The sequence below is a fragment of the Sorex araneus genome, chromosome 2 (genome assembly GCF_027595985.1).
Source record: "Sorex araneus isolate mSorAra2 chromosome 2, mSorAra2.pri, whole genome shotgun sequence".
Classification (NCBI taxonomy): Eukaryota; Metazoa; Chordata; class Mammalia; order Eulipotyphla; family Soricidae; genus Sorex; species Sorex araneus.
Genome location: NC_073303.1, coordinates 176,383,369 through 176,402,371, shown reverse-complemented (window position 1 = coordinate 176,402,371; position 19,003 = coordinate 176,383,369). Strand labels below are relative to the sequence as shown.

General features: G+C 36.7%; 1 protein-coding gene across 2 annotated transcripts in view; it reads right to left on the bottom strand.

Moving 5' to 3' along the window:
- The window catches only part of ROBO1 (roundabout guidance receptor 1), a 1,139,823-nt gene that overhangs the window by 430,412 nt on the left and 690,408 nt on the right, over positions 1-19,003 (bottom strand). The gene's annotated exons all lie outside the window — the stretch shown is intronic.

Sequence of the window (19,003 nt, the reverse complement as noted above, 5' to 3'; positions counted from 1 at the left end):
GCCGCGTGGTCCAGGCCGCCGTGGCCTCTCTCTCTCTCTCCCCGCGCGCCAGGCGCCAGTCGGCCAACTTGTGCGCCCGAAGCGTTCCCACCGCCAGGTGCCCGAGAGCGCCCTCAGGTGAGAAGCCCGGCGCTCGGCATGGGAAAGGTGAGCCCAGAGGTGGCGGGTGGAGGGGGGGGGCTTGTCTCCTTGCTCCCGCCACTCCTCACTCCCCTGCACCTTTCTCCAAATGGAACCTCCCAGCCCCAGACTTCAAAAAAATCCTCCTGGTCCAGCTTAACCTCTTCCTTCCCACGTGGCCGAGTTGAAATAAACTCCTAATGAACTGTCCTCCACCCCCCACCCCCAGCCCCGCGTCCACTGTCCGAGAGAGGGGATCGAACTTGGGGTGCACAGGCTAGGCGGGAGAGCCTAGCGCGTTGCCGAGAGGAGGTCGCACTAGGACCGCAGCTTCTTTGCAGGGCGGCTGGGCTGTCTTGCAGGAAAGCTCTCCAAGTCAAGGCACGCGGTATTTTATTCAACTTTCGCCCAAGAGCCCCTCTTTCAATTTCATTAACTCCGTGCAGCAGGGTGCTAGCAGAGGGGAAAGTAAGGTTGAGGGATATAAAGCAAAAAACATCTTGACTACCCCAGAGTTTGTGGTTATAGGAGATGCCTTTCAGTGTTTCAAAACCAAAGGGCGTTGGCCTTGACACCCCATCCACAGCCCAGAAATCCCCGCCTAGCCTATTATTAGCCCTGTTACCATGCCACATCGGTTTTCCCTTCTGAAAACCCAGGTCTTGAGATACAACTATGAACAGCTTATACCCAAGGCAAAACAAACTTGGCACATTCCCAGGCGCGTTCTTGCAACACTTCATTTTTCTTTTTCTTTCTTTCTTTTTTTTTTTTTGTTAAATAAGATACTATGCCCAGCACATAGTGAGTAGTTAATAAGTGATAGTGACAAATTATTCCCGGCTCTGCATGCAGGGATCAATCCTGGAGTGACTTGGGGGACCATATGGGATTCCAGGGATCCAGTCCGGGTCAGACGCGTCCATGGCGAGCACTTTACCCGCTATACTATCTCTCCAGTCCCTAGTATTTTTTTTTTAAGAAATTATTCTCTACATAGTTACGTACAGCTTCGAAATGATAAGCATGTTCCAGAATATACCAGAATTAACTTTTCAGTGGTTGTGTCTGTAGCAGAGAAATGCTGGATGGATTGAGGGTGGCAGTTGATTATGGGAGTGGCCTGCTCTTTTCTACATACCATTGTACTTTCATTTTATTTTTTTTTAAGTGAGCACATGCATTACCTAATGATATATAACATTGTAAAAGCGAACCATACATTCTCACTTTGCTTGCCGCGGGTACACCCGTGATCATGAAAGCCAGATTTTAAAGAAAGACACTCTCCTAAAAAGCACCTATCTTTGAAAGTGAAAGATAGTCTAATCCTGAGAAAACTGACTGAAAATTCAGTAAACAGGCTGAAGATAAGAATTCAAACACTCCAACCAAAATCTTCCCAGCAATAAAAATGAGAATGTGCAGTGAATACTGACAAACATACATGAGTTTAGTTTTTGTGAAAGCATCTTTATTGAGAAATACTGAATTCCTCCACCACATGCACATGGTTTTAAATTAAATTTGTGGAGGGTGTGGAGAAGGAAGAGCTAAAATTCAAAGTCCTGGAGAGACAACTGCAGTAAAAAGAAGAACAAAAGCCAGAGAGAGAGAAAGATGCTTGAAATTATCATATCAACCCAGTACATTCTAAAGATTTTCAACTTCTATCATAAAGGATAAACATTTTTTAAGTAGAATTTGTTTAAACGTCCTTCTTGCATTATTTTCCTGGTCTCCAGGAATTCCCTGAGATTTCTCAAGTTCTCCTTTGACATGTATATCATTATTAGTACATGGAAACAGTATTAAAACCTTGTTTGGGGGCCAGAAGGATGGCTTTGCACTCTGGCCACCAGGGTTCTATCATGGCACCATCCCATTTGTCACTCCCGACCCCCATCCCAACACTACCAGGAGTGATCTCTAAGCACAGAGCCTAGAGTAAAGTTTGAACACCCCTGGGTGTGGCCCAACAATCCACTCTCCAGAAACAAGCCAAAAAATCTTTCCATTTATTCTCTAAGTTTTCAGTTTCTGTTCATAACATCTCACCATCTTCATCCCCATCATTTCTACACACATGTATCTCTTTTACTTCTCTATTCAAAATCTTAGTGACTTTCTTTTTTTTGCTTTTTTTTGCTTTTTGGGTCACACCAAGTGATACACAGGGGTTACTCCTGGCTCTGCACTCAGGAATTACCCCTGGCGGTGCTCAAGGGACCATATAGGATGCTGGGAATCGAACCCCGGTTGGCTGCATGCAAAGCAAATGCCCTACCCCCTGTGCTATCACTCCAGCCCCACAATCTTAGTGACTTTATAACATAAGAGCACCAGCATGAATCTTGGAGTATTTTGACTGCAACAGCCACTGGCACTGATCATATAGAGTGGCCCGTTCTCCTTTCCCGCTCATCCGCTGTGTATCCCTTGCCTATCAGTAACAGCTGCAAAGATGCCTCTGAAGATAAAAATTTATGTTCAGAAAATGAAGAAGTAAAATGGGAAGTCAAAGGTAAAGACATGGATCAGCGGTGGTGCTGGGTTAGATACCAGAATCTAAAAACATAAGAAGAAAAAAGTTTTTACTGTGGACTTGAGAACATTTGAAATTTCTTCCTTCCACTTATATATTCTTCCTCATATAAACACTTAGTGAACATTAGGCATATACAATGCCAACAAAGGGTCCTGTGGGGGCAAGATGTGAATGGAGAGCAATTCACCGCCATGCCCTCAGAGTGAAACTCCTATCATAGGGGATTATACAAACCCCAGAGTGCAATCAATCTTAAGATATGAAGGCAAAGCGTCAGTAGGGTTAAATAAGAGCTCAGTACATTCTTAGTGATGGATTCATCAGAGCGACTTAGTACCTTTTCTTTTGTGCACCAGAACATTAAATTTCTTAGGAGGATACGTGCAATGTCCCACATGTTGGTATGAATATTGTGCAAAAGTGAGTATATACACAGGAGTGTGTTGCTTAAGCAAGCCTGTCTTCAGGCATCCCTGGCTATAAAAGTTTGACTCATCAGAGGCTGGGAAAGAAATGACACGGAAAGACAAAGCGTCAGAATTGGCACCAAATGTCTTATATTGATCTATATGATGACTGTTGGCTTCTAAAGAAAGTTAGAGAATTCTGATCTCATTTAGAGCCTTTGAAATTCAGGATCCCGAAATTGACTCCTTGAGAAATTTGAGGAAACCTAATGCTAATACATTCTAACAGTCCCTTGAGTAGAGGCTTCTTTGGCAGACAGAACTTGAGAGCAATCATGATCCCTTCGGTTGGTCTGATTTGATCTTATCTTCATGGGGGTAGTTACAGGAACTCAGGAAATAACAAACTCCCAGGAGCTCTCCAGGGATTCCAGATATCACTGACTCAGATCAGAGGAACCCAGTGGAGTTGCTAAGTCAACTTCAGATCAGAATATTTCTCTCTTCCCCTCTTGATCAGAAGCCTTAGAATCAGATAGTGCCTGAGGCCTGACTTCTCTGAAAGTTCTAGGAGTTCTGGTTGCAAAGTTCTAGTGAGATACATGCGACCTAATACAGACTCCAACGTTGTCTGCAAGAAACCTGTTTCTTGAAGGTACGTAACTAGCTCTGCAGCTTTCACACAAAATTTCTCAATGATTTGTAAAATCTTTGATAGTGACTCACGGAGCTGTGTTAAATATTTGGATGACTTAATGTTTAAGCTTTTTTTTTTTTTAAATTTGGACTTATGTACCAGAAAAGTCCCATATTAGTGAGTAACCTAAATTATCTCAATTGTTTGTTCTGGGCTGTGCTCACTCCTGATTCTGTAATTCTGTGCTTACTCCTGCTTCTAGATTACTCCTGGCCAACGCTGGAAATTGAACCCAGATTGGGCCACTGCAAGACAAATGCCTTACTGCATGTGCTATCTGTCTGACGTCCTTAAAACAATCTTAAAGTGACAGTGAGCTCACATTTCTTGAAACATTCATCACCTTTTATGAAGCAATATCTAGTTAATAAATATAGCTAAATCCATCGCTTGCTGCTGAGGTATTCTATGCCACCTTCTCACTTGACAATTGAGAGTTTCAGCTTTATGATTATCGATTCTAGCTGACACATGTAATGGCAACAAGTCACAAATAATAAATGCACACATGGTGTGGTATAGATTTTGAGTGTTATAGGAGTTTAAAGGGAAAGTGATAGTTGAGGGTTAGAGGAGAGAGAACAGGAGAAGAGGAAGACAGAGAAGAAAGGATGTCAAACGAGAATTTAAAATATCTGTTTATTCATGAATTAATACATTTTTTCTATATATACATATGCATGTATATATAGTCTTAATTGTACAGATATACATTTACAAAGCTTTACTTTAGAGGAGCAGGAGGGGCAGGAGGAAGAGAGGAGGAGGAGAGAGTGAGGAAGAGAGAGAGATAACGAGAGGAGTACAGGAGTTTAGTTGCTTGTCCTGTATTTGCTTTGCATGCGGCTGAGCCTGTTCCAATCCTGGCATTGCATGGTCCCTCAAACACCGCCAGGAGTGACCCCTGAGCACAAAGCCAGGAGAAGCACCTATGGGTGTGGCCCACCCCTCCCAATAATAACAATAATAAGTGTTAATTAGGTTTGCTTCCCTGCCTTCTTGAGAATGTCATTGTAGAGAGAGAGTATGGAGAACATTGTCTGCCATGGAGGCAGGGGGGAGGGTGGGAAAGGGGAGGTATACCGGGGATATTGGTGGTGGGGAATGTGCACTGGTGGAGGGATGGGTGTTTGATCATGGTGTGATTGTAACCCATACATGAAAGCTTGTAACTATCTCACGGTGATTCAATAAAATTAAAAAAGAAAAAGAAAAGAGAATGTCTTTGTAAACATCATTCCCTAACTTGGAACCACAAGGAGAGTTATGGGTCTTCATTTAAAGACTCAAGGCATTAACTCCTGAGTCAAAGTTTTGACTGCAGGAAAGTTTAGGGCAACTCACCACCTCCTCAGCAATTTTCACAGCCCATCTAATTAATGGTCTCTTATTTTCATGAATGCCTCTCAAGTCTGAGGCACTCACGTTTTGCAACAGAATTACTGTGACTGAGTTACCTCAGATCTCAACATATTGAGGACATTATAAATTTTCTAAAACATGGTATTAAAGTACAAAGTCCTTTTGATAGAAGTTGGGACCCTACCTATTAACAATGGAGTCTGACTAGAATGCACTCCTTTAATGTTAACAGGAGAGTTAATTTTTGAATAGAAAGAAGAGGAAGTAGCATTAATTAAGAGTGCTGTTTTGGCCCCTCTACAAACATCATCTGATCTAATTCTCATTATGATGAAGGGTGGCATTTTCATCCTAATTTAGAAATGAGGTTAAAGGAGTAAATCATTAACTTAAAGTTTAGAGATCTCGAAGCACTGCATCTTGTACTTGAACCCAGGATGTTTTGAAACAAAGCATAGAAGTTAATAGACTGGGGGCACTTGGGACGGAACACATTTAAGGATTTCCAAAGATTTTACAGTGTGAATGACTGTTGTGAGTTCCTAAGGGAAGGATTTGTTGTTGTTGTTCTTTGTTCTTTAATAAGCATTGCTCATTTCAGATTTTGCCACCATGGTAATATTTCTAATGCTCTACACCGAAAAATAAAGATCTTCATGTTTCCCTGAATATGACAACTAACCTGTGGAGTAGCGGTGATGTGGGGTGGAAAGTTAATTATCTGAAAATGAGCGATGCCGTATTCTTTACAGAGAAAGTCGGTGAACGGAATTTGCACATTTGTATTTTCATTACAGAGCAACCGGATAGGTTCATATTCAAAAGCTTCCAGTGATTTCTCATCCCTCTTTGTGTGAGAACCCACTCTTTCCAGAAATCTATGACACCTCACATCAGTCTCATCATCCCAAATGTATTATTCCCTCTACTTCAGACAGAAGTTTCTATGCCAATCCTAGAGTGCTATCAGTTATATATGCTTCACAGGTTTTGCATTTGCTTTGGCTAAAGTATTGGACCCCATAGATTTGGAACTCTGTTTTTCCTCTCGAGCTTTAATTAAATCAAATCTCACAAAGGCTTTGCTTTGTTTTGCCCACTTATTTTAAAATTATATGCTCACAAAAATACTTTCAGCTCCTTCAATGCTTTGGATTTTGCTTTTTGAAATACTTGTTCCCATCTAAGAGACTACATATTCTGTTATTTATTAGTTGACTATCCCATTCCTCTTTAAATGTTCAGGAGAATAGGGATTCTTGACCATTTTATTCATTTATGTACTTATGCATTCACTGTAGAGAACTAGCATTGAATGTCACATATGGGGCTGATGTTTTAGTGGCTTGTTTCATGAAACAAACTTGAATGACTAGCTTTTTTATTATTATGCTGATGTTTATTTGGATCTGTTTATTTGGAACAAAGAGATTGGAACCTGGGTTTAATAATTGAACATATAAACTGGAAGTGACCTTCAAGAATAATTTATCATAAAGTAAGAGACAAAATCTGATGCATAAAGAAGTTGAATTTTCTCAGAACAATATTCTAATTAATGGTTTTCTTAAAACTAAGATGTATACCTCTAGTTTGCTAGATTTTTCTGTCAACTCAAATTAGTCAAAAGTTCTTGGTTAAGATTTTCTACACATAGACTATTATTATAATTAGATATGGTAAATTATAACATATGCTTTAATATTGCTTTATGACTATAACATCTTTTTATGTCTCTCCTGAGATATAGGAACTATGAATTTTTCCTATCCTTAATTCCTAAGAATAAAATAACAATAACCAACATTTATGTAGCATCATCTGTTACAGTTGTATTTTATACATTCTAATTTATTTCAAACTAAAAAAGCACATTATTAGTTTAATGATCCTATTTCAAACATAGGAAAGAAGATATTCAGCTCGTATGAGACTGAAAACAGATTTGAACCCTGGCTGTCTGGAACTGCTCCTATACCAGACTGTGAAGTGTAAATAAAGTTGTTGATAAAAGTAATGGTTTTCAGTTTTATCTAGAGAAAGCTATGGGTGTGTGAGTTTTGCTGTGTTTGTTTAAAAGTCCATTTTCATTTGGAAATAAGTATTAAAAATGACTTAGTTATATGTATTTGTAGTTTTATTTCTCTCTGGAATGTAGAGGTTTAATCTTTTTTTAAATTGTATGTCTAAACTGGTCAAGAAGAGTTTATGTCTCTTTTAATCTTGATGGAAAAATACGTGGTACAGATTTGTTAAGTCTTTGAAAGTATACTGGAAAACATAACGATGTATGTATATATATCTTACCATAGAATTTTACTCTCTGTGGTATCTTATTTCCATTTATATCTGAAACCTAGCATATACTATTCTAATCATGAATTAAAATTCTCTTAAATTGGGATCAGAGCTAACAGCTGCATAGCTGAATGACATACACTATAGGCTTACAATGTGAACACAAACTATTTTGTAAGTAATTTACATTATGTTTAATTCTGCAGATGTGTCTTACAAAACTGTTTAATGTTTTTGGTTTTTCATTGCTTAAAGAATTCTTTCAAGAAATATTTAGAGGATTGAGGTACATATGTTGGGATTTAAATCTCATTTTTATACATTCATTATGTTTAGTCCCACCTGCTGCTTTGTATATTCTGAATAATATTTTACCTAAGTTCTAACAGTTATTTCAGTCAGTTCATTAAAGAAGTATTATGTTGATTTGAAAAACATCTTGAAGTTTTACTAAAGTTTTTTTTTGAGGTTATTTGTGGGTCAAAAAATAAAAAGTAAATCTAAATATTTAATGACATACAAACTTTGGAAAAAGAATACCAAAACTTACATAATAATAGCCATAATAACATTACTGAAAATAATACATTAAATCCTGCTATTATATGTGGCATCGAGAATTTTATGTTATTTATTTTATAGCCTATTTATGTATTTCTCTCCTAAAAAAGTGACTTTAAATCTGAAAGTGAAACCAGGCCTTTGGGATTTAATGGCTATCTGGTGTAATTAAGGACTAGAATTCTAAATATGAAGGTGCTCATTCTTGTGGATAAATACTGAATCCATATCCTACAATTGACACTAAGAACAAACTGCTGTTGAAAATTGACACGAAATGTAAACCCACTGTCTTACCAACAAAGATAATTATATATTTTCCCAAGAGTTTAATCACCTCCTCTCTAGAATCCTGGCCACATTCCAGAAGAAATCATTCAATTCCATTATTCTAACCCAAAGTCTTTGTTGATTTGATCTAATCTCATCTTCTCAATTTCCTATCTCTACATACTACTGTAAAGCTGCTTTATTACACCTAAAAGGTAGAATTTCACGGGTACAGTACCTATCTCATCGAATTTATGTATCAAATGAGTATCTTTGAAACAAAACAGATGTTTGCTGAAGCCAGAAAAACTATCTTACCCAAAACTCAAAAACAATCCTTTTACTTATTTTTTTTATTTTATTTATTTATTTATTTATTTTTTGCTTTTTGGGTCACACCTGGCAATGCACAGGGGTTACTCCTTCTACTTATTTTTAGATTTATAAATACTACTTGTTATACATCATGTTTCAATTGCAAAACAAAAGTTTTACTAAGTTAGCATATTAATGTTTAGTCATAAGCTACTTTAGAGTACATATTTACTTATTTGGGGGGCAGTGACTATGGCCACACGTGGTGATGCTCATGGGTTACTCCTGACTCAGGCATCAGATGTGAGTGTGGGAATAAACTCCAGGTTGGGTGCATGCAAGGCAAGTACCTTACCTGCTATGCTATCTTTCTGGCCCTTGAGTATATATTTACAGTCATAACACTATATTTATATTCCTATTTAGATGATAATTGTTCTGGTATGAGTCTATTTAGTTTTCTTCAAAACATAAAATATATATAGAGGATATTTTAAAAATGAAAAAAGTATTTCAAATATAATAATATACTATCAATATTTTATTATATAGCCTTTGTTATTTTTAAAAATCTACATGTATAGACTTTATCCTTTCATATGAAATAATACTCTAAAAACTGCCATATAATCTGCATTTTCAAGCAACAATGTCACAACTTTTTCCAACTATAAAGCATTATTCACATGAGTATATAATTCATCACATGAACATTATATATATGTATATATAAAAATGATTTCTGTAGTTAAGTATTTACTATTTCCAATTGCCACTAAAGTGAACAGAATCTGATTTCTTTTTTAATTTATTTTATTGAATCACCATGTGGAAAGTTAAAAAGTTCTCAGGCTTATGTCTCAGTTATACAATGCTCAAACACCCGTCCTTTCACCAGTCCCCATATTCCACCACCAAAAAAAAAAAAACCAGTATAGATCCCACCCCCGCCCCCCCACCACCTCCCTTGCATAACTGATAAATTTCACTTCCTTTTCTCTTTTCCTTGATTACATTCCATATTTCAACACAAAACTCACTATTGTTGGAGTTTCAACACAGAACTCACTATTCTTGTTGGAATTTATCCCCCAAGAATACGGCCCTATTGAAAGGGAAATATTTGTTTTCCACTGATGAGAATGAAGAGATAAAAAAGTCGCGTGGCCGTGAGTAAAATACAATTTCTGTATTTTAGTAATTAAGTCCAAGGAGATTTAAGTTGGAAATTGAATCATTTCCCTTCCTGGAGCAGCATGGAGCAAAAGCTTAGTTCACAGTCTGGATACATGGTTGCAAGCACTCCCTGGAACCCCAAGTCATATAGCTGGCTCTGGATCCTGCTCGTTCAGCAGCCAAGCGGCTGTGCAAAGGCATGGCCACCCAGGTCGAATCTTGGCGGAGCTTGAGCCGGCTCCAGCCCCGGCCCGAGACTCCAGAATCTGATTTTTTATTTATTTTTTTCTGGTGCTCTTTTTATTTTTAGGTATTTATTTTTTTAATAAGTATTCAATATGCCAAAAAGCAGTAACAATAAGTCTCCAAATGGAGACGTTACTGGTGCCTGCTCCAGCAAATTGATGAGCAAAGGGATGACAGTGACAGTGATACAGTGAAGTTTTATTGGATCACCCTGAGATACAGTTACAAACTTGCATGATTACATTTCAGTCACACAATTCTCAAGCACCATCTCTCCACTAGTGCACATTTTCCACCACCATTGTTCCCAGTGTCCCACCCACCTCCCCCACCCGACTGACTGCCCCTGTGGCAGATACAATTCTTCTTACTCTCTCTCTCATTTTGGGTATTATGATTTGTAATACAGATACTAAGAGGTCATCATGTTTGATCCTTGGTCTACTTTCAGCACACATCTTCCATTCCGGGCGATTCCTCCAATCATCTTACACTTAGTGGTTCCTTCTCTATCCCAACTGCCTTTTTACCAGCATGTGGAGCCAGAATCTGATTTTTTAAAAGTCACATCAGGGTATTGTCCTTCTAGCTAATATGTTGGTAAATTTTATTTTAGTCACAAATATTTAATTAAAATAATGGAACTTTCCTTTATTAGATTTTAATCAGTTGCTTGTTGTAACCATGCAGATTGTTCAAATTGTGTTAAAACATAACATAGAGTTAAAGAACAAAGAAAATAATGAAGAACTATTAGATATTTCTTAACAACTCCATTTTTACTTATTTTCCAAAAATATTGTAATTTGTTTGTTTAAGGCCTGGGTTTTGTTTTCATTACAATGAATTAATAAACAAAATGTTTGTATTTCACAAGTATGTTTGAATTTTATGTCTTATATTTCAGCTAGAGAGTAAATTCAATTCTTTGAGCAAAGAACAATAAATCAAAATACAGTTTTTCCTAAACAGTTACTTTGGGAAAAAATAACTTATAACACAATTTATTGTTTACTAATTGCTCTTTCAAGCTGGAGCATTAATTGCTAAACATTTGGCTAGCGTATTTCTTGACAGTAGCATTAATTTTGCCATAGATAAACATACTGTTTAAACTGGGAATAAACTTAAAGGTAATATGTGCATCCCAGCTTACTTGAATTATATTAATTCAATTAACATTACTGACTTCTTCATTATCCTGTAATTATGTAAATCCTGTTTTATTGTGTAAATGGAGCTTGAATTTTTTGTTATCCTCTCTTTTCTGGAAATAGCAGCCATAAAATCAGATAATTCTAAAAATGGGATTAATTCTAATACTAGGTAGTTGACTGATTAAAGATATGTCATTTCTTAGAAATAATTTTATTTTAATCTCTTAAAATTATTTTTTCTGACAGATCTGTCTCAAATACTGATTTTTTGTCAATTTTGTTCACTCATATAAATATATATAGACATGTGGCAAAGTCCAATTAATAAACTTGAGTATCTCCTACTGTAGACTTTTCTGATCTTGTTACCTTTAATATTTCACAACAGTAATAATACTTTCAAATGTAAAGTATTCTTTGGACTTTTTGGTGGATGGACTTTTTTTTTTTGTAGATCTGTTTATACATCCTAGAAGATCATTATGCACATTTTTCCAGTTGGAAAGTGTGATTAAGGAAGCAGAACATAGACTGAAGAACTTGCTTTGAAGCCCAGACTTCCCCTAAGTAACATATTTCCTCATTAAGTCTCAGATAAAAGTGTCTTTCTTAAATAAATTTAATAGGCCTTTCCTAATAGGTCATCCATCACTTCAAAAGGGTATTAGAGAAAATTTGTCTATTTCTCCATAGACTGATAACAAGTATTTGCTCTGAAAAACTGACTTTGTTACCAATAGTAGTTCAGGTCTTACAAAGTACACTGAGGGATATAGAACGTCCTCACCCTGAACCAGGCTGTCTTCACAGGGCCAACTCCAAGCGGGGTGGGTTTCCCTCCCCACAACAGCAGCAACCTGGCAGCCAAAAAACTCCAGAACCCAATTGCACATTGCACAGCCATGCTCAAGGCTGCTCTCCAAAGGCTATGACAAGCCTCACAAATGAAGCAACCTGCAGAAAACTGAGGTATGTGGGAGCTGTGACTGGGATTTCCAGGCTTGCTGGGAATGGGACTGGGTCTCCTCCCCCCAGCTCCTCAGTTTTCCAGTAGCTTGGAAGTCACACCCACAAACTGCCTCCAGTGCCATATAATCTCCTCAACAGCCAAGGTCCAGAGATTATTAAATAAGGCTTCTGGAAGAGAGTGACACATAATGTCCTGGAGCATTGGTGACCTCTTATATTCCAGCTCACTGATGTACTCAAAGTAGCACACATGTGTTTGAGTTTAACATACATGCTTATAACCTCTTATGCAAGGGCCTAAATGGCTCCAGGATGAAATACAACAATCTTCACACACTTTCCTCTTATGCTGGTGGGAAGGTGCACGGTGGTGGGATTGGTGTTTAAATATTATCTGTAAGGAACTATTGTGAACAACTTTCTGAAAATAAAATAGAATTTAAAAAAACTAAAAGCATGTGAGAAAAGAATAAATGTTTAAGAAAATAAGAGACACTTAAAGTAAAAAGTAGAAAAAAATACATTGAGAATTCAAAGAGGTCACATAATAGATAAGGTATGTGACCCTGACCCTGTTTATGATCCCCTGAGCACTGTTAGGTTGGGGGAGATCACCCCACACCCTAGAGCATTGAGCCAGAAGTCCATGAAGTACATCAGGTGTAGAACACTGCACCAACATACAAGCTATGACACAGATCGCTCTGACAAGAACTGCATACTGAAAATATGTAAAGGAACAAACATGATAACCTCTCAGTATCTGGATTGCAAACCATAGTGTCCCAAAGGAGAGAGACAGAGAAAGAGGGAATGTGCCTGCCATAGTGACAGAGTGGTGGGGGTGAGTGGGGGTTGGTGGGAGGGAAACTGGGGACATTGGTGGTAGAAATCCATACTGGTGTTGGTGATGATGGGTGTTAGAACTTTGTATGACTGTAACCCAATCATCAACAGCTTTGTAATGGTGTATCTCAATTAAAACAAACAAACAAACCCCCCTAAAACCATAAAGTATAATACGTAAAATTTTGCACTTTTACTTCCTTCTAGAAAATGAGTTTTAAGACCTACTTAGCTAGACTACAGGCAGGGACAAGGAGAAAGTCCAAAATCAGAATATCTAGACAGTAATATTTTTAGGACTTATTCCTAGGATACAATTCCTGAAGGGAAGGTGGAAATTTCTGGAAGATTTAGTCTACGTAAGTGTTCTCTATACCAAACCCAGAGGCAGTGTCTAAAGTCATTTATTTAGTCATCCAGTTGAAGAGAGAGATGAAAAATACTAGTGGTCTACAGTGTGTAAAGACAGCTAAATATTTTGTATTATATGGACAGTCCTCCAAGCCACATCAAAGAATTATTTGGACCATATGTTAACAGACCCAAGATGGAGAAACCTTCTATCTTAATTTATGCTCTTATTTATTGATGGGTCACACCCGAAATCTCAGGACTTTATCCTGGCTCTGTGCTCAGAGAGCACTCTTGATAGGCCCAGGATACCATATGGGGTGCCAGGGATCAAACTTGGGTTAGCCACATGCAAGGTAAACTTGGGTCAGGCATGGAATTTTTCATCCTGTTGCACATCGATTTGCTTGAGTGGGCACCAATAACTATCCAGTGTGAGGTTTGTTGTTACAGTTTTTCGCATATGCCACGGGTAGCTTGCCAGGCTCTGCCTCGTGGGCAAGATACTCTCTGTAGCTTGCCAGGCTCTCCAAGAGGGACGGAGGAATCAAACTCGGGTCAGCCGCATGCAAGGTGAATGCCCTACCGACTGTGCTATCGCTCCAGGCATGAGCAAGGTAAATATTCTACCTGATTTTGCCACTATTTTATCTTTAATACGCTGATAATTTAATATTAAATAATATAATGGCATTTATCTTTAAAGTAAGACATTGTTCAATTGTGAAGAAATAATTCAGATTATTAAATGCTTAAATATCTTCAGAAAGAAAGTTTTATTTTTGATACACTATTCCTAAGAAAATGACATCTAAAGCTCATAGTAAAAAGCATTTTTATTAATATCATGGAGTTTCAGGTATAATGGTAGCAATTAATAACTACACCATAGTACATTAGTAGCGATCTATTTTTGAATATGCTAATTTAGTAACCTATAACTAAACTTGCCATGGAATATCTGAAATGTAATGGTCCACTGGTGCTCAGCTACTATTAATGTCATAGTCTCAAAGTATATTCTCTTGTAAGTCGTGAGAACAAGTTAACTATAATTAAAAAACAGCCAACGATTAAATATCTAACATAAAGAAATTGGAATTTAGATGTATCATTTCCATTTTATTTATATGACAACATAATAAAGCCTTTTTGGAATAGTATTACTTTACAAGTTCATGAAGGTTAGACCTGTCTTATGTAGGGTGCAAAGCCAAGATAATGAAAACATACTCAATGTCTAGACATTAATGTCATAAAATTAACCGCAATTCTTATCTATTTATGAGTAAGAGTTGACTGGTAGGAACAATAGCTTCTAAAATCAAAGAATCAGTTATTGTTGTGTTAGAATTACTTAGTGTTGGGAGAGGAGATATTGACACACTTCTTCTAACATTATAATACTTACATGAGCTATATGTATTTAATAAATTAACGTTTAAATATACCAATATAGTAAAAGAAACAAAAATCTTTGTAATCAACTTAAGCTTGAGAGAAAATGACTGTGTTGAAATTAGATTCTTATTTAAATTATCCTCAAATTATATATTATATAAATGACCTCATACTACTTGGGAAGATTTATTTAATCAATAATAAAATTGCATAAAACATATTAATATAATAATATGATAATTCAACTTACAATATGAAATAGTATAAGTAATGGAAGACACTTATTAGAAAAAAAATTGAATGATAAGTATTCTTTTTCTATAAAGACAATTCTTTTTTGGCACCGTGCAAATGGGTAAAAGAATTTCTTTATTAGAAGGTTATTTGTGAATACTGGAAATTTGTAACTTTTAAATTTCCTTGAAAGACTAGATAGAGATTGGATACTATTGTATTATAGTTCTTTGTTCATGTTCCCTTGAGCCAGTTTTCAATCACAAGTTAGCAAATATTGCCAAAAATAAAAAACAATATTCAAAATTCAAGCACAAACAAATAGAGACACACACATTCTGGTGAAAGAGAAGTTGATGGGGAAGTCATCACTTTACAGTTTATTTTCAATTCTTTTTTTATTTTTGATACTACCTTCTTTCTGACTTATATTAATTATCTTAGGCTATTAAGTGTACAATGCTCTATTGCCCTCTGCTGGCTAAAAAATGATAAATAAGGTCCCTAAGTTACAGGGACCTTAGAAAACTAAAAATTGGAAATAGATAAAATAACATATTAGTAAGACAAAACCAAAACATTGATTTTAAAGCATTCTTTTAGCATTTTAAAGTATTTCAAATGTTGATTATTTATGTTTGTATTATTTGATCATTTACATGCCCTTTATTAATTCAAGAGATAATTCGAGAGATACACTGTTTATTTTATATCGATTATCATAAGATTCATAATTGTTCAGGAAGGAATTCTTGGAATTCATTATCATCCGTGTAAAGTGCTTTCATGATCAGCACATTTGTGGAATTTTAAAGACTTATGGTAGATATACAGTGTTTGAGTTTAGCTTAAAATAAATCTTATTATTTCATAGAAAGAGTCAGTATATTTTTAAAAATTATATTATCTGACTATTGGAGTTCTTTACTAATTGAATGAGTTTTCCATAGGTGAATTTATTCTCTTTTTATTTAAGAAAAATTAATATTTATTTTTACTTCACTCTCTTTTGAAGGTATCTGTGTGTGTACTTGTGTGTGCGTGTGTATGTGAGTGTGTGTGTGTGTGTGTGTGTGTGTGTGTGAGAGAGAGAGAGAGAGAGAGAGAGAGAGAGAGAGAGAGAACGGTGGCTGGTTGTGGGATGAGGATTCCAAGAAGTGTTGAGGAGGGAAAACTAAAGATTCTCAGACAACTCCACCTGTGTTTCAATGCGAGGATCTGAGGATGCAATGCCACTAGGGACCAACAGTTCCGGCTATCACATGGGCCCCCCTGGCAGTGCTCTGTATCCTCCAGGCCAACACCTGGCAATGCTCAGGAAACCATGAGTTGCAAGTGATCTGACCTGGATATATGATTTTAGCCCTGTGATATTTCTCTGGTTTCTAAAGCATTCTTTCACATGCTGCTTATACCTCATGAGAAACCAGTGTGGAGGTAAAATGGTATAAAAATTCTTTAATAAAAACTGATAGTAACAGTATCCTCAGGGAGCACAGAACGTTTAGACTGATGAATTCAACCATTTTGATTTTAGCACTGCATGCTGGTTAATGCCTGATTACATTTATTTCAAAAGTATACCATCCATAACAAAAGATGCAGACTATTATTAAGAGGGTCTTGCTGATTTTTCTAAAACATACTTAGGTTAAAAGTTTAAAACAAAGCTGTCGCTGTTTTTTTTTTTTTAAAGTTTGGCTGGTATTTGGAATCTAGTATTTATTTCATATTTTCAATAGTTTCAGCAAAAATATATGTTGAAATAATATGGTTTTCATTTCTCTGTGTGCATTTCTGTGGAACATTTGTGGAACTTGGGTCATGGTTCTTTGAAAAGGCTTTATTTCATGAAAACTGCCTTCCCATTTTATCCTCAGATCCAGTGTCTATTACGAATCAAGAGAATATTTTATTCTCTATGGCTTCCTGGGAAAATAACTGTCAATCCTTTAAAAATTTTCTGGCAAATGATGTTTTTCTAACTTACTCTAACTGCTCTATTATAGAACATTTATATCTCAAACTTTCAGGGAATATATTTTCAGGAGAATCTGTAAGTCTTTAGTTTTCCATTAACTCAGAGAAAGTGTTTCATCCTAGAAAATGTAATAATAACAAGATGGAGAGTAGATTTTTATTTCCAATTAACGAATTATATGTAAATTTTCATTTATATGCTTTACTTAATATTCTATCTTGAGGCATGGCCCATAGCTGGTAGTATTCAGAGGTTACTCCTGGTTCTTTGCTCAAAGTCACTCCTGGCAGTGCTCAGAGGACCACATGTGGGGCCAGGAACTGAACCAGGATCCGCTGCTTGCAAAGAAAGGCCATGTACTGCGTGTTCTACCCAATATTCTTTTTTTTTTTTTTTTTTTTTTTTTGCTTTTTAGGTCACACCTGGCTATGCACAGGGATTACTCCTGGCTCTGCACTCAGGAACCACCCCTGGCAGGGGTCAGGGGACCATTTGGGATACTGGGAATCGAACCCGGGTTGGCCGTGTGCAAGGCAAATGCCCTACCTGCTGTGCTATCGCTCCAACCCCACTACCCAATATTCTTAATGATTCATAGTGTCTTGCAGTTTACCACAAGGGAGGACATGGGTAAATGGTGTAAAATGAGTTATTTAAACAAATAAAGTTTAAATAAGGATATACTTCTACAATTTGCATCATAAAACTGAGCTTGGTAAAATAAGATTCAGAGAGAGTGAAAGACAGAATGAGAGAGAGAGAGAGAGAGAGAGAGAGAGAGAGAGAGAGAAAGTAAGAATGAGAGAGAATAACTTTCCACCATCACACAGGATGGTCACTACATAAGTCAGAGCTATTTCCAGTGCATAGTGATTTTAGGGAGTCCGAATGTATCAGACTCTTAAAATGATCACACCCTATTTATGCAGTAATTATAATTCTTGGAAGCTAAGGACATGCTCCATATGTAGAAAAAAGCTGTTCATAATAACATTAATTAAACATTGTAGACATAAAACTAGAAGGGTAAGAACTAGAAAATGACAGCATTTTTAATAGAATCAATGGCTAAGGTTATAAAGCTTGTTATTTAATAGAACAGTATAGGAATTACAAATTTAGTTATGAATTACTTGGAACTTATGATTTCCTTAGGATAAATTTGGCAAACAAAAGATTATATATTTTATAATTAAATTGGAAAAGACAGGTTTATGGGTACTGACAAAAATATAGCCATGAAAAAAATATATGTATTCAATGACAACACATCTTAAAAATAACATATAGGTCCTAGCATAGTCAATAAACAAAGCATTTTATGGGGTGATATTATTAATATGCTGATGAACTAGGGCAGTGTTTCTCAACCTTTTTACAACTATGGCCTCCTTCCAACTTTTCCCCCTCCTGTCTGCTTTCTTTCCTACCAATCGGCAGCCTAGTCTTATGCCAGGAAAGGCCATGTACTGTCTGTCCTACCCAATATTCTGAATTATTCATAATGTCTTGCAGTTTACCAGAAGAAGGACATGGGTAAATGGTGTAAAATGAGTTAATTTTAAAAAAAGGTTTAAATAAGGATTTAAACCAAATTCCTTTGACTTATGCAATTTTCTGGGGGCCCACACAGGGTCATTTGTCTCTTGGTTGAGAAATGCTGAATGAGGGGCTGAAAACATTGTTTAAAAAATATATGTATATTTTATAACACATATTACTTTTAGGGGTGGAGCGATAGCACAGCAGGTAGAGTGTTTGCCTTGCACGTGGCTGACCCAGGTTCGATTCCTTCGTCCCTCTCAGAGAGCCCAGCAAGCTACCAAGAGTATCTCACCATCACGGCAGAGCCTGGCAAACTACCCGTGGCATATTCAATATGCCAAAAACAGTAACAAGTCTCACAATGGAGACGTTACTGGTGTCCACTCAAGCAAATCAATGAGCAACGGGATGACAGTGATACAGTGATTATTTTTAGAAAGATTAAAAGAATCAATACAACTTGTATTGGGTTAATACTTACTGTGAAACACCAAAATAATAATAGTTGAATCTTCAAAG